A 15,419-nucleotide genomic window follows, 5' to 3' on the forward strand; every position below is an offset into this window, starting at 1 on the left:
AGACCAGCCTCTCAAGATTTACCATAATCCAAACCCAGATCACTAGGCCCTAAACTGAGACTTCTCCCTCAGGCTTTATTGTGTATCCCGCTAAAACCGGTCAAGGGATTCCTAGGCCTTTGGGAATGAAAATTGATACCAACTCTGCCCCGGATTCTGAAATCCATTCGGAGAACCAAATCTCCAAATCGATAAAAACATCCCAACATACCATAGCATTCATAAAAAGGCAAGGATAGGCTGAAAAGCACTTTCATAACCTGGCAAAACCATGCAACTAATAACGAAAGATCCATACACCAACATGTATAGCCATGAATGTCCAAACCAGCTAGGAAATCACACATGCAAAAGGTTACCTGCAAGTATTCCTGTTGAAGTTGTTTGATCATTTTTTTCCTTCCTTGATCCTTGTTATCCTTCCTTTCCTTTGCTTTCTTTCCCTTTCTTGATCCAAAGCTAGAGTGCTCCAAGAAAACTCTAAGTGACCAAGAGTGAGAGAGAGACAGAGAGAGAGTATAATGAGAGAGCTCCAAGCTTGAACTGACAAAAGGCTACCAACTGATCCTCAGAAGCCTTTTTATTAACAAGGCCTCTATTTTCTTCATTTTCCATTTATTTCCTTCAATTTCCTCCTCACATGCAACTTGTGACCTTTCACCTTACTTTTCTCCTAATTTCCTTTATTTTCATAAATAAATGTGTCAAAAATTCTTTTTTTCTTTTTAATGCCTTTGCCTTTTTTCCTTAGCCAAAACACACATCCAATGATGCCAACTAGGATATCTTTGCCCAACATTCAACTTGGAATAATTATACCTTAATCGTGGTATTATTTTTCCTTTCTTAAATTTTATTACATGAACTTTTCACCAGGGCTATTACAGAACCCTCCCCCTTAGGGAACACCATCCTCGATGTTAAACCACACCATGACCTCAGCGAAACTTCTGAAAAGAAAACATATTGCCCAAGGAACTTTATAACTTAGCTCGTTGCAGTATTTACAATGAAAGGCCTTCTCAAATGCAAAACATCATGACAACATGAAAAGATAACAACCATAATAACATGACACCCATCTCACTTATTGGAACTTTATAACTTAGCTTATGGTGGTATTTACATCCGTATAGATATACCAAAACATCAACAAAACATATTCCAAACATATACCAACATCAAACCAAAACTACTTTGCTTCAACTAGAAAACAATGAAGGATATAGGGCCTGCATCTGATATGCCATCTCCCATGCAGATTCTTCAGTCCCAAAGTGCTTCCACTATACTTTAACTTCATCTGTGGCTCTGATCTTGAGCATGAGATTTTTCTGCCGCAATATGTACTAAGGCTCCAGTTGGAACTCTCCTTCTTGCTCCACCTACACTACAGACCAATTAATAACATGATCAACATCCTTTATATACTTCTTAAGCAATGAAATATGGAAAAAATCATGGACTTTCACTGTCGAAGTCAGTGCAAGTCGATATTCCACTGGTCCAATCCTCTCAAGGATCTCTAAAGGCATGCAATATTGTGGTGCCAACTTGGCACATGACCAATCCTCAAAGAGATTTTCTTGGGCTTGATGTGAAAATACACATGCTCCCCAACCTGAAACTCCTTGAATACCTTATGTTGATCCGCATAACTCTTTTTTCTATCCTATGTTGCCTTTAGATTCTTCTTTATAACTTGCATTTCCTGCTCCATATCTTCCAACATATATGGTCCAATAAGTACCATGTTCATTGGATCACTCTAGCTGATGGGAGTATTACAACTCCATCCACATGGTGCCTCGAAAGGAATCATCCTCAATGTCTCATGATAACCATTGTTGTATGCAAACTCAACTAATGGAAGATAATCTTCCCATTTACTATGTTGGTGCATCACATACATCCTCAACATATCCTCCAAGATCTTATTGACCCTTTTTGCTTGTTCATCTGTCTGCGGATGATAAGATGTACTGAAGGTCAACTATGTGCCCAAACCTGCAAATATCTCCTTCCAAAACTTGGAAGTGAGCTTCGCATCCCTATCTAACATAATATTCTTTGGAACACCATGCAATCCCATTATCTCTCTAATGAACACTTGTGCTACCTCACTTACTGAATATGTAGTCTTTACTAGAATGAAGTGAGCTACCTTGCTCTACTTTTCAACCATGACCATAATAGAATCATGATGCTTCACTGTCCTCAAAATACCTGTAATTAAATTCATGGAAATGACCTCCCATTTCCATTCCAGAATCAATATAGGTTGTATAAACCACCGGGATGCTTATATCTCGCCTTTACCTATTGACAATATAAATATCTAGCCACGAAATTTGCCACTTCCTTCTTCAGATTCAGCCAATAGTAGAACTTCTTTACTACCTTCAATGTCTTCTGATATTCTAGATGACCCGAGTTTGTCTTGACGTGAAACTACCTTGAGATAAGTGTATTGAGCCCACTACAATTCGACACATAGATCCTGTCTCTAAACCTTGCCAAACCATCCATCGTGAGACAATAGTCTGCATCCTGATCACCTACATCTATACCTATACTATGTTGTAACCTGTGCATAATCTCCATGTATTTGTCATCTCATTGTCCTGCTTGCAAGATCCTATCCTGTAACTCTATCACATAAGAGCTCATAGTTACTATATCATTTACATGTACCTTCCTGCTAAGAGCATCTGCAACCTGGTTCTCCTTCCCTTTGATGTATCTGATCTCAAAGTCGAACTCATTAAGGGTAGCCAACCATCTAGCTTGCCTGGAATTTAGATTCGGCCGGTAAAAAAAATATCTCAACCCAATGTGATCACTCATCAATGCAAAACTTCTGCCAAGGAGGTAGTGCCTCCACATCTTCAATGCATTTATAATCATTGCTAGCTCAATATCATGCGTTGGATAGTTCTTCTCATGCTCATTTAGTTTCTGTGACTCATAGGAAACTACCTATCCTTCTTGAATGAGAACTCCACCAAGTCCTCTCTTGCAAGCATGTGTACACACTACAAACTCCTTGTCCAGATTTGCAATCTTTAGCACTGGTGCATGTGTCAACAACTGCTTAAGATGCTTAAAATTAGCCTCACATTCTTTTGTCCATTCAAAGTTCTTACCTTTCTGCTGCAATGATGTGATAGAATATACAATGTGTGAGAAGTTCTTGGTGAACCTCCTGTAGTAACCTACCAAACCCATGAAATATATCACCTCATCCACACTCTTAGGAGTTGCCCACTCCATGATAGCCCTTATCTTTTCTGTATCTACTGCTATGTCATGCTTGGAGACAATACACCCCAAGTAATGTACCTCAGTCTGAAATAAGTTGCATTTGGTAAGTTTAGCATATAACTCATTCTCTCTTAGAAATTTCAATACTGTTGCTAAATGTTTGACATGTTCTTCCTCATTCTTAGAATATACAAGTATGTCATTAATGAATACAATAACAAACTTGTCTAGATAAGGATGAAACACACTATTCATCAAACACGTAAATGTAGCTGGAGCATTAGTCAAATCAAATGGAACAACAACAAACTCATAATGCCCATACCTGGTCCTAAACACAATCTTGAAGATATCCTCTTCCTTAATGCATACTTGATGGTATCCCGATCTCAAGTCAATCTTAGATGACACTATTTCTCCCTTAGACTGATCAAACAAATCATCAATCCTCGGTAAAGGGTACCTATTCTTGATCATTACTTTGTTCAACTACATGTAATAGATGAACAATCTAAGAGTACCATCTTTCTTCTTTACGAACAACACTGGTGCACCCCAAGGTGATACACTCGACCTAATGTACCCCTTCTCCAACATTTCCTTCAGCTGCAACTTTACCTCAACCAACTCTGGTGTGCTCATCCGGTAAGGTAATTTTGATGTTGGAGCTAACCCTTGCACCAACTCAATAGAAAATTATACCTCCCTATGACATGGAAAATTTGTAATGTCCTCGGGAAATACATCTTGAAATTGCTGCAAAATTGGGTACCTACTTCACACATCAGCATCCTCAACCTCCTTACCCTTGTCACTAGAAATGTGTACTAGAAACATCACACGAAATTTTGTGCAACTACACTTAGCATGCATAGAGATAACCTTCCTGACTGATGTAGGCTTCTTCTTTCCCTACAAAATCCCTTTTCCCCACTATCATCCACACACTCAATGGCCTTGCCGAAGCAATCCACCTTGGTTCTGTGAAGGTATAACTAATCCATACCCAAAAGTATTCTATACAATCCCAATGGAAATACATCCAAATGTGTTGTTGTAAGAATACCATTTTGTTCAAATGAACAAGCTATTACCCAATGGTGAACTCACTTCTTCGTACCTATAGCCAACTGTACCAACCGAGATTCTGCATGCACTTCTTTTCTCAAACCACACTTATCCACTAGGTCAAGATTAATATAACTATAGTTAGATCTAGGATCAATCAAAATAGAAACAAATTGATCTCAAAGTTTACCTTCCATCTCAATGATTGATGCCTGATGATCTGCCTTCCTATTGTCCACAGCTACATAGATATGAGGAATGCTATGAAAAACGTTACCAAATGTATGTGCCTCCTAAGTGCTATAGATCTGGGGTCTACCACCACTTTGATATTGCAGACAATCCCTCTTATGATGATCCTTACCACATATCCAACACTGCAATGGTTCTCTACCACCGTCTCTAACCTGCTGATCTCCTCGTCCCTTCTCAGTTGTATTGAATCTCTTGTAAGCAACTTCATTTTCTTTCTCACTTGCATCTTGAGGTCTTCCTCTCTTTGGTGGCCATTTTCCTTTATCTTTCTTATTTCTTTTCAAATCATGCTTAGTCTCAACTTTTCACTTTGACTGCTCATAACAATGTTTCAAATTTCGGATGGCCTCCTCCAACGATATAGGCTCATCTACCTCAATCTTGTCTTTGTATGCTACTAGCAATCCACTGATGAATCTCTTAACTTTGGCCTTCTCCTCCTTGAGGTAAGGAACATATCTCAACAACTCCAAAAACCTACTAGATACTCATCATCTATCATAGAACCCATGCGCAACTCATAAAACTCCTTAGCCCTATCATCAAAGTATCTTTCCGACAAATACTTCTCCTTGAAGAGCCTTTCAAATGCGTGCCAATTCAAATCTTCCTCATGTATTCCTTTAACATTCTTCACATCTTCCCACCAAATATATGCTTTACCTTTGAGAATGAAAGTGGCTATCTTTTCTTTCGTGTTTTCTAAATAATCATGCAATCGGAAGAATTTCTTCATACCAAGAAACCATGCTTCTACATCATGTGATTTCTTCATTTCTCCATCAAAGGTAGCTAGCTTTGCCTTCTTAAACTCATCCGGAAAGTATCCCCTATCACTCCTCCTGTAAGGATGATAACGATGACGATCATGATGCCTATCAAAACCATAGCTAGAATAATACCTGTATCAGTCACCTCTCCTATCTAGAATGTCCAACAACTTGCCATCTCTGATCGTGTGAGATCTATCCAACCTGTGTCTACTAGGAGACCTACTGCCATAGGCCTCATTATTTTTGTCCTCATGCCCATGGCTAATCCGAAGTGGCCCTTGTCGCTACAATTCTAATGAACTCTGAAGTAGTATGACATTCACCTTTTCTTGTTTCTCTTGTGCCTGCATCACTTTGTCATTGTCTACTTTGCAACTCCTTATTTCTTCCTTTAGGCTTCTCAATGTGTCTTCTAAGTGAGAAGAGTGCCCCGCACAATGCTACCCATCTGATGCATAAGGAGATTCTATGTACTCTACCATATGATCTCTTTCATGCAAGGCATACTATGTCAGCAAAACCAAATCAAAATAAACCAACGTAACATAGCATAATTCAAGGAGGATACCTTGTCTACAAGATCATCAAATCAGAATGATACATTTAAAACATAATCATAACAAAATATAGACATATATCAAATAAATGCATCAATGCATAAACATCATTCTAGTTAGGGTCCAGTCATCAATGCAAGGCCATATCAACAATGCATGTTATGACCTCATGGATGACAACAACCATTACTCCATTGCACACATTATAGCATGCAACTTATCAACATGCATAAGAATTTCCTAATCAGCTATACATACATAAGAACGCATGTAGTCAAGCATAAGCGATAAATTATTATAACCAACCTACAATACTGATACATGTAATCAAAACATTCAAGAATTCACCTAACATTCAAGGATGTAATCAAGTTACTTATAATTCGATAACTAGTCATATATTTATGACGATGCATTACATAAAATCAACATCAAGTTCCTCATGACAAGCTTACTACAATCATGATCAACCTGATGCAATGCAACAATAACATGGAATGCAAGTGTAAGAAACACACATGCAACTGACGTGCATGCATGACCAATACTTTCACCAAAGGAGAGCGCAACCTAGCTTTGATACCAATCTGTAACACCCCCTCCTCCCCATTTCACCAAAGCAACCGACAATCCGGGGTAAACATGCAACGAGAGAGGTCACTATAATGGATTCAGCTTCCTTGGTGACCTTAAGGAAATGGAACTGATATAACATATCAAACAAACCCATCCACATCAACAACAGTGCCCTCAAGAGACATGTCATTCACTCAGACATCATGTCCCTGAGTCCCACTAATGATTTAAAACTTTTAACCCCTAGTTGCTCTCATGCTATAGGAAAGATAACATCCAAAAGCCAAAGTTTCTCTCACATGCCTATGTGCCAGCATACTTGGACCTTTATCAGTAGACATGTGCCAACATCCCTAGGATTTGAGCCAATTTCTAGCCTAGAATACTGACCTCTAACCAGAACTTCTTATATCCTTCAGAATCCATCAAAGACATGATGACAATACTAATAAATCAAAATCAACGTCACGATTAGGCTTGAGCATCCCCAACCAGGACTGGTATTTTGTCAAACACTTGGCATCAATGCAACCTACAGGTCTAGGATACAAGACAGAGCATGAATGACTTAACTTATGAAACATAACCAGAAGGATCGCCACCTTCTCTATTGAACATTAATTAGTTCTTGCATCTATCCAATTAACAATTACAAGTAAATACATGAAATAACCATGACATGAACTAGTCATATAACCATGCTTATAACCAGCATAAAACCATATAAATATCGTAGATATGATATCCATTAAATCCACATATAAGAAAGTAAAAAATTAAGTGAAATTAGCTTTTATTAATGACAGGAAAATCCGACCAGGTTCAAGACTCCAACGTACCACCTGACCATAAACATGGCTAAACCAAATCTATCTTTCAACCAGTCACCCTTATGCCATATTCCAAGCATGAATGTGGGATCTCATAGAAAAGACAATCCAAGAACAACCAATGGAATCCATAGGTTAAACCACCTCCACACTCATAAAACCGTGATCACACCAAAACCGGTGCTCTAGTCACAACCAAACCAAACTTGGAATACCATCCAGAATCCATCACTATCCTTGGGGAATTTTCCATCTCCTTATCTCTCAGGCTTTACCACAATACAATCCCATATCACTAGGCCCCAAACTGAGACCAGTCTCTCAGTCTTTTCCGCAATCCAATCCCAGATCACTAGGCCCTAAACCGAGACGAGTATCTCAGGCTTTACTATGATACAAACCCGGATCACTAGGTCCTAAACCAAGACTTCTCCCTCGGGATTTACCGTGTATCTTGCCAAAACTGATTAATGGATTCCTAGGCCTTCGGGAATGAAAATTGAGACCACGTTCACCTTGGATTTTGAAATCCATCTGGAAAACCAAAGCTCAAAACCAAGATAAACATCCCCACATACCACGGCATATGGAAAAAGGCAAGGCTAGGCTGAAAACCAATATCATAACACAACAACATCGTGCCTCTAACAATAAAAGAACCATACACCAACATGCAAAGCCATGCATGTCCAAACCAACTAGGAAATCACACATGAAAAAGGTTACCTGCAAGTATTCTTGCTTAAGCGACTTGATCCTAATTATCCTTCATTGATACTTGCTTTCCTTCGTTTCCTTTGCTTTCTTTTCCTTTCTTGATCCAAAGCTAGAGTGCTCTAAGAAAAATCTAAGTGACCAAGAGTGAGAGAGAGGAATAATAAGACAGCTCCAAACTTGAATTGAAAAAAGGTTACCAACGGATCCTCATAATCCTTTTTATTAATGATTCTTATATTTTCTTCATTTTCAATTATTTTCCTTCAATTTCCTCCTCACATGCAACCTGCGACCTTTCACCTTAATTTTCTCCTAATTTTCTTTATTTTCATAAATAAATGTGCCAAAAATGTCTTTTTTCCTTTTAATGCCTTTGGATTTTTTCCTTAGCCAAAACACACGTCCAGTGATTCCCACTAGAATATCTTTGCCCAACATTCAGCTTGGAATAAGTGTCCCTTAACCGTCATCTTAGTTTTCCTTTATTATCTTTTATTACATGAATGTTTCACCAAGGTTGTTACATGGACTAGCTCAGATGTAGCTCAATAACAAACTTCTCATTAGCATAAAATAGTAGTCTCATACATCACACGAAAGTTAACAATAACAAGGTCAAGCCATCGGTTTAATAGCTACTCTTAGCTGAATAAAAAATTTGAATCCTAATGAGCCTTTTAGCTAGTTTATTTATATAAAAAGGTAGATGATGGCAGATCTCTCGAAAATAGGAATGATTCCCTCCAAGATCTCGAAAATTGTGGATCTCGTCCTTCTTGAGCTTCACTTGCACTTACAGTTACTCGGTTATCAGTGAATTCGAGCTTGTGAGTGAGTATTTGGTGATATCAAGCTGAGTTAGAGAGTTAAAGAGGTGGAAAAGCCTCCTAGAATCTCTCCAGGTTGTCTCCATCAAACCCTTGCATAGTAAATGCCTCAAAAATGAATTTTTTTTCTTGCAATTTAATCACATTAGGCCACGTATTATGACAAACACCTTTTATTCTTCTTACTAAGCATATTATGACTAAAAATGCTAATTAATGTGATAAAAGGACAAAACTAAGGGTTGGAGGATAACATGATGAACCTCAAATGATACTATTAATGGGACCCATCAATAATCTTACTAACTCACCAAACTCTTTTGGGGGAATTCTGAGTTGTCAAATTGTGAGGAAGGCGGAGGGAGTGGGGGGGAAGACAAGATCATTTTAAAATTTAACATCCACTTTTCCTCTTATTTATCAATTATTTTTTGGGTGTAAGCTTTAGTTTCTTAGTATTGACGCATTTAACCAAAAGAGAAGTGGCTCTTTCCACTACTATCAAGAACTAGGATTTGATCTCTAGAAATATAGCTCTATTTATGGGTAACCAAATTTTCCAGCAAATAAATTTATTGAGAGCTTGCCAAATTCTTTTGAAGCGGGGTTTTCCAAAGAAGTATGTAGTATAGTAGTTGGGCCAAGCCTCAAGGAAATTTTGAATGTTTGATGGCTTGATTTAGTCTAGAGGGAATACCTTTAAGGTAGGTTCCCAAACTTATTTGGAGAGGCTATAGGAGATAAAGAGGTGGGAAATAGTTCCACTACTTTCTCGACAAAGGACGCAAATTGAAGGGCCTTGAAAGCCTCTTTTTAAAATGTTTTCAGTTATTAACAATTTTTAATGGTAAAAGGTCCAATAAATATATTAATTTTTGGGATTCCATTAGTCTTCCACTTTTTCTTCCATAATCTAGCTTTGGGGGTAAGTTCTTTAATGAATCAGAAATATTCACAATGATTGTTCATAGAAAAACCTAATTCCCCCCATGCCCTTAAGTCTTCCTCTTTGATGTGCTTTGGAGTGCAACCAACTAATTTGGAAGTCAAATTATGGGATCGAGACTATAAATGGGGAGGAACCCTATTGAGATTCCAACGTGTCCAAACCTCATTGGGGCCCCATTTTCAAATTTTATACAGAGAATTTCCTACATTGCCATTCATCCAATCTTTAAGCAATTGAAAAGCCTAGTCAAATTTTAAAGGAGGGCGTCTTTGAAGAATTTATCTACAAGTTTATTAGTAAAAGAAAAATTGCAATATAACAAATTGAACTGGGCCAGCTTATTATTTTTAATATTACTTTTATTCATTTTTACTTTTTCCTTTTTCATTAATATTATGTTTCATTATTATTAATTTTTGATCTAATGAATTGTTATTAGTTTTTTATCTAACTCTTCACTACAACATCTCCCCCATATTGTTTTCTAAATCATCTTTAGGAACAACAATAATTTGATTCCAAACCAAATCAAAGTGCATTTATTATCACATTTACTTTGCACATATTTTTGTAATGGGAGCCAACTATGGTCTCATGCTTCAATCTAACATGACCTTAACCATCTTCCTTGAGGTAACCTCCCTCCTAGCTTTTTCATCCACATTTACCCCACCTCCCACCAGTAATCATCCCTACCAAGTTCAATTTTTGTCCTGCCCCTAAAAGAGCTCAATTCCAATACTTACAACATCAAGAATTAACAAATTAATACCTCCAAGTGTTGGATGCATGGTTTTTTCTCCCATCCACCTAAGTTCAATTCAAAAGGAAATGATTGGCCCATTGTGATAAGGATAGGGCGTCTTGCTAAGTCATAAGTTATTGCTATATATGACTTGTGTAGAAATTTCCACTGTAGATCATCAGATTATGCAATATACTAAAGCAAAATATAAGATCTACTTCTACAACAAACTTTGCAGAAGATTAATCAATTTGAGCAGTATTAACCAATATACTAGAGCAAAATACAAGATCTACTTCTACAACAAACTTTGCAGAAAATTAATCAATTTGAGCAGTATTAACCAACAAAAGATATAACTAAGAATGGGAAGCAATCACACATAACACAGAAGAAATAACCAGGGGAAAGCCTCAGCCTAAAACCCCAACTCTGTATTATCATACAAGTGGAAATATAGCCAATATTACAAAAAGAATCAGCTCAAAAGCTATCATGCTCTCTCTGCAATACCTCTGCTGCTCATAGACAGTCAAAGGCCTTTCTCTAACCTTTGGTCTACCCTCCAAGCCTCCTATTTCTTTGCGCAATTCTGATTGGGGTCCAGTGCAGCCACTTTTGTGAATTGGCCTCTTCACACACTCACTAACCTCTGATTCAACTACGCAGTCCTGAAGGAGATAAATCCTCACCATGGATGAGCTTCCTTTATAGGAAAAATATTCATCCAACTGATAGTACATTGTCCCTTCTCTGATCTCAACTAGGTCCTTGTCTAAACTGACATGCATGAGTTATTCATGAGAGAATCTTCAGTTATCTGAAGTGCAGCAGTTATATGCAAGCATGCATTAACTAATTGAACTCACATTAATTTAAACAAATTGTTTAAATCAATTATAACTGGACTTGACTTAGTTAATAAGACAACTAATTACTACTCAAATTAGAATTCATCCTTATCTCTTTAACTGATGGGTAAATTCCTCAATTAATAGAGAAATTGTTGCATGTCCTCACATAGACTTCGTGTTTGAATTTTCTCAACTAATTAACTCATGGAGAATTAATTAATTTATTTTCAAACAGTTGTTAAGTTCAAATTCGAATTTTACTTCCTATTTTTAGTCCAGGGACTGACTAAAATAGGAATCCATCCTAAACTGCTAGGAATACATCATTTCGGCCCATATTCCCTGCAAACAAATTCCGAATGTTTTTTTTATTGTTGAATCAAATAAAACGTTGTCATAAACATCAATAATGATAAGAAATGGTATATTAATGGTATATGGTTACTAGGTATGCCAAGGCTCACAATAAACTCAATATAAAAAAAAATTGAAATATCAAAATATCAAACCTAAACTCAAATAGAATTATGGCGACTTACCAAGACACCCAAGTCAAATACCCAACCAAGCAACACGCCTAATGGGATTCCAATGACGTAGTAAAACCCTACGTTGATCCAAGCAACGTAAGCTTTCCATTCGACACCAATAGCTACATCTGAAATCATCATTGTGAATAAGATTAAAATACTTCAAGGTGGTTTAATAAAGAAGAGCAAATAAGATTAAAATACTTCAAGGTTATTTAAGAGCTAAATTTTAAGTGTTTATAAAAAAGTAAAGGTTATTTAAGAACCAAAATTTAAGTTTTTATAAATAAATAAATTTGAATAGAAAAGATAATAATTATTTATCTTAATATTTTAGATAAATTTAATTAATTTATATAAAAAAATTATATTAGATTATAGTGTCAATTTTTTAATAATAACTAATTATATATTTAAACAAAAATTAAATTTCAATTATTCATATAATTACATCTTATACTTTATAATAGTATATATATTTTAAAATATTATTCTGGAATATATAATTATATAAGTTATATATTTATATAATTTTCAATCTAAAATATGTGTCCAACTCTACCTCACATTCCATCTTTTTCATTAATAAATTAAAATTTTGAAAGACTCATAAGATGCAACAACAATTAAGCTAAACTGAGATTGTAGGTTTAATTTTTATAAAGGTGGAGTATTGATAGCAATTGAAAAAAATATCACAAAACATTTATAATTAAGATTGTGGATTAATTTTTATAAAAGGGGAGTACTTATAGCAACATAGCAACGATTGAAAAAAAAAATCACAAAACATTTATAAATAAATAAACACAAAAATAGAAAAGAAAAAAACACTGCAAACAATCTTGAGTTTTTTTTCATTCTATCCAATGATATGGGACTATGAGGATAGTGTAATCCTATATAACTCATTTGGGATAGGTTGATGGGAAAGACCATATTCCTATATAACATAATGCCACCGTTTAATAAAACGAGATGCAATCTAAAGTAGAGAATTGGCTCTCCATGGATTGGATTACAAGAGGGTGGAAAGTTGGGTATAAAATCCATAGGATGATTTATTAGTGGTTTTACCTATTAAATAAAAGTAGTAAGAAAAATATTTAAATTAAAAACCAAATATGTATATATATAATTTACAATTTATTTCAATATAAGCTAACACACCAAATCAAATTGTTATGGTTACTAGATTGAAATGGCTAATCCACTACTTTCTTGATCTGAAATCACTTTTAGATGACCTCAAAGAAATAATAAAGGTATTACAGACTTAAATGTTGGGGTGTGACTATGTTAATTTATGCAACGGATCAATAAGATTGCAAATTACATAGACATTAAAGCAGTAAGAGAACACAGTAAGAAAATACATGAACACAACAAATTTAATAAGGAGTTCACCCAATCCTCCTGGGCTACATCTCCTGGTTCAGCCTTTAGTGGTGGCATTTTCTATTGTGTCTTAAAGTTGAGTTTTTACAACAAGGAGCTCAATTTGAGTCTCACTTAACAGAGAATGATCAGTGGGATGGTACTTGGATCCCCTAATTCTCTAGAGTACACAGACTCCCCTCACTGGATGTCAACCTCAACTGGCCTTTGTGGTATGAGTCCAATTCGGTACTCAATATCTGACAAGTCTACACAGAGGAGTTGCTTGAATCCCTCAAGCCTTCTATGGAGTTCACAGACTCTCGAACTCTCTCTGTCTCTGTCTCTGTCTACTCGATGTTGCCTTCACTCTGCAGGTCAGCTTGGCTTCTCTATCCTCTGCAATTTGCTTCTTTCTGGCCTCTCGGCTTTCTGCTTCTCTTTCTATGCCTCTTTTTTCTGCTATGCTGCCCCCTTTTACTCTCTATTTGTTCGTGGCTTAAAGCCAACCTGTTCCTCCACTGTTCATTTCCTCTTCCCGGCTCTTTGGATCGCTTGCCTCTATCCGCTAGAATTCCCCTATTTCTGCATCATTGCCATTGTGTAACGCTTCTCCGAGAGGTGGACACTTGTCTCCTCATGAACTGAGTGTCAGCTTTCTTTAAACGGTTGTTATTTCCATTGCTCCAAGATTTTCCTGCGAAACGATTCATTTGCCAACTCAACAGTCATGCCGAACCTCAAATCTCATGTGCCTCAGTCTATTTCCTCATCAAATCTGTTCATCCATCGGGTTGATCCTCCGTTGTTGATCTAGAGCCTCCAGATCCTACGGTCTCCATTTATATCACACAGGTAAGTTTCTTGATCATTACTAATGCGATGTAAGCAGTTTTCTCTCTCCTCCGCTGGAAGCATGTCACCTAGTGTGTGGCATCGCACGGAACTCAACCAAACCCGCTTAACACTTGAAGTGCACGCGATATCCTACCAGTTTTGGCGCGGGACCCACCTTCTGGCGGTTGAGGTGGTTTCCGCATGGTTTTACGCCTTTCCCTTGTGACCGATCACTTAGGGTTTTCCTTCACTGAGAGGTTTGTCCTGCGATACGCGATTAGTGCTGCCTCCATTTTTTGATCTGGGCTCTCGATTTGGAAATTTGTGCCAATGCACGGTCTCCATGGGCCAACGGTCAACGCGCTTTAACTGAGGGTCCTTGTTGTTCCGTGCTAGCTACAAATTGCTATTATCCAGAGGTAATTTCTAATAAGCTTGTTAGCCATAGATTTAGAAGCCTGACATAATTTGAAACAATCATGGAAACTTTGATAATGTTTAAGGATCCAATTCAGATCACGACCTTCTCACTGAAAAAGCTTTTGGACCACCAAAAGTTGGTTTTCAAGCATTGACTAAGTGAGGGTATAACCGTCCCACTTGTCCAATATCTATCCATTTTGCACTACTTGGCTTTGAACCCTTGAGTCCAACCCTGAGGTACTCAACATTTCCCCTGCGCGTCGTCCTCACCTTCCTATCCAGAACTGTGTCTTCCTGTAATTCGCTGAGATATTCAGGTAACATATCATCAATAGAAGGCAATTGACTCTGCTCTTCAGAATCTTCAACTAACGAAGGTTCAAATAGTCTCAAGCTGTCTACATTAATGACTGAGTAGATGTGCATGTAAGCTAGTAAATCAAGGCGAAAAGCATTTTCACCAATTTTCTCAAGTATTTTGAAAGGTCCATACCTGATTGGCTTTAGCTTTTTACCTTCACCTTTCATTCTGTCTTTGCTGATGTACAGCTAGACTTGACCAGCAACTTGGAAACTATGCTCCATCCGATGCTTGTCATGCCTTGCCGTGTATTTGGCCTGGATCTTTTCCAGCTATTCTTGTACTACCTGGTGAATCTCTTGGATTTGTTCAATGAACTTGGTTGCCTTGTCCACATCACTGTGTCCATCAACGGTTATGTCCTTACCAAAGAAAAAATCCAAGGGAGACCTTGGTGTGAAACCAAAACAGGTCTCAAAGGGAGATCTCTGTGTGGAAGAATGTTTTTCTTGGTTGTAAGCATGTTGCACATAACA

At 37.1% G+C, this 15,419-nt stretch overlaps 1 pseudogene; it reads right to left on the reverse strand.

Moving 5' to 3' along the window:
• The window catches only part of LOC149208513 (protein DETOXIFICATION 27-like), a 106,016-nt pseudogene that overhangs the window by 62,148 nt on the left and 28,449 nt on the right, over window positions 1-15,419 (reverse strand).

Source organism: Pinus tabuliformis, chromosome 1_2, assembly GCF_031772625.1.
Source record: "Pinus tabuliformis cultivar Carrire ecotype Pingquan chromosome 1_2, CPIR1, whole genome shotgun sequence".
NCBI classification, from domain to species: Eukaryota; Viridiplantae; Streptophyta; class Pinopsida; order Pinales; family Pinaceae; genus Pinus; species Pinus tabuliformis.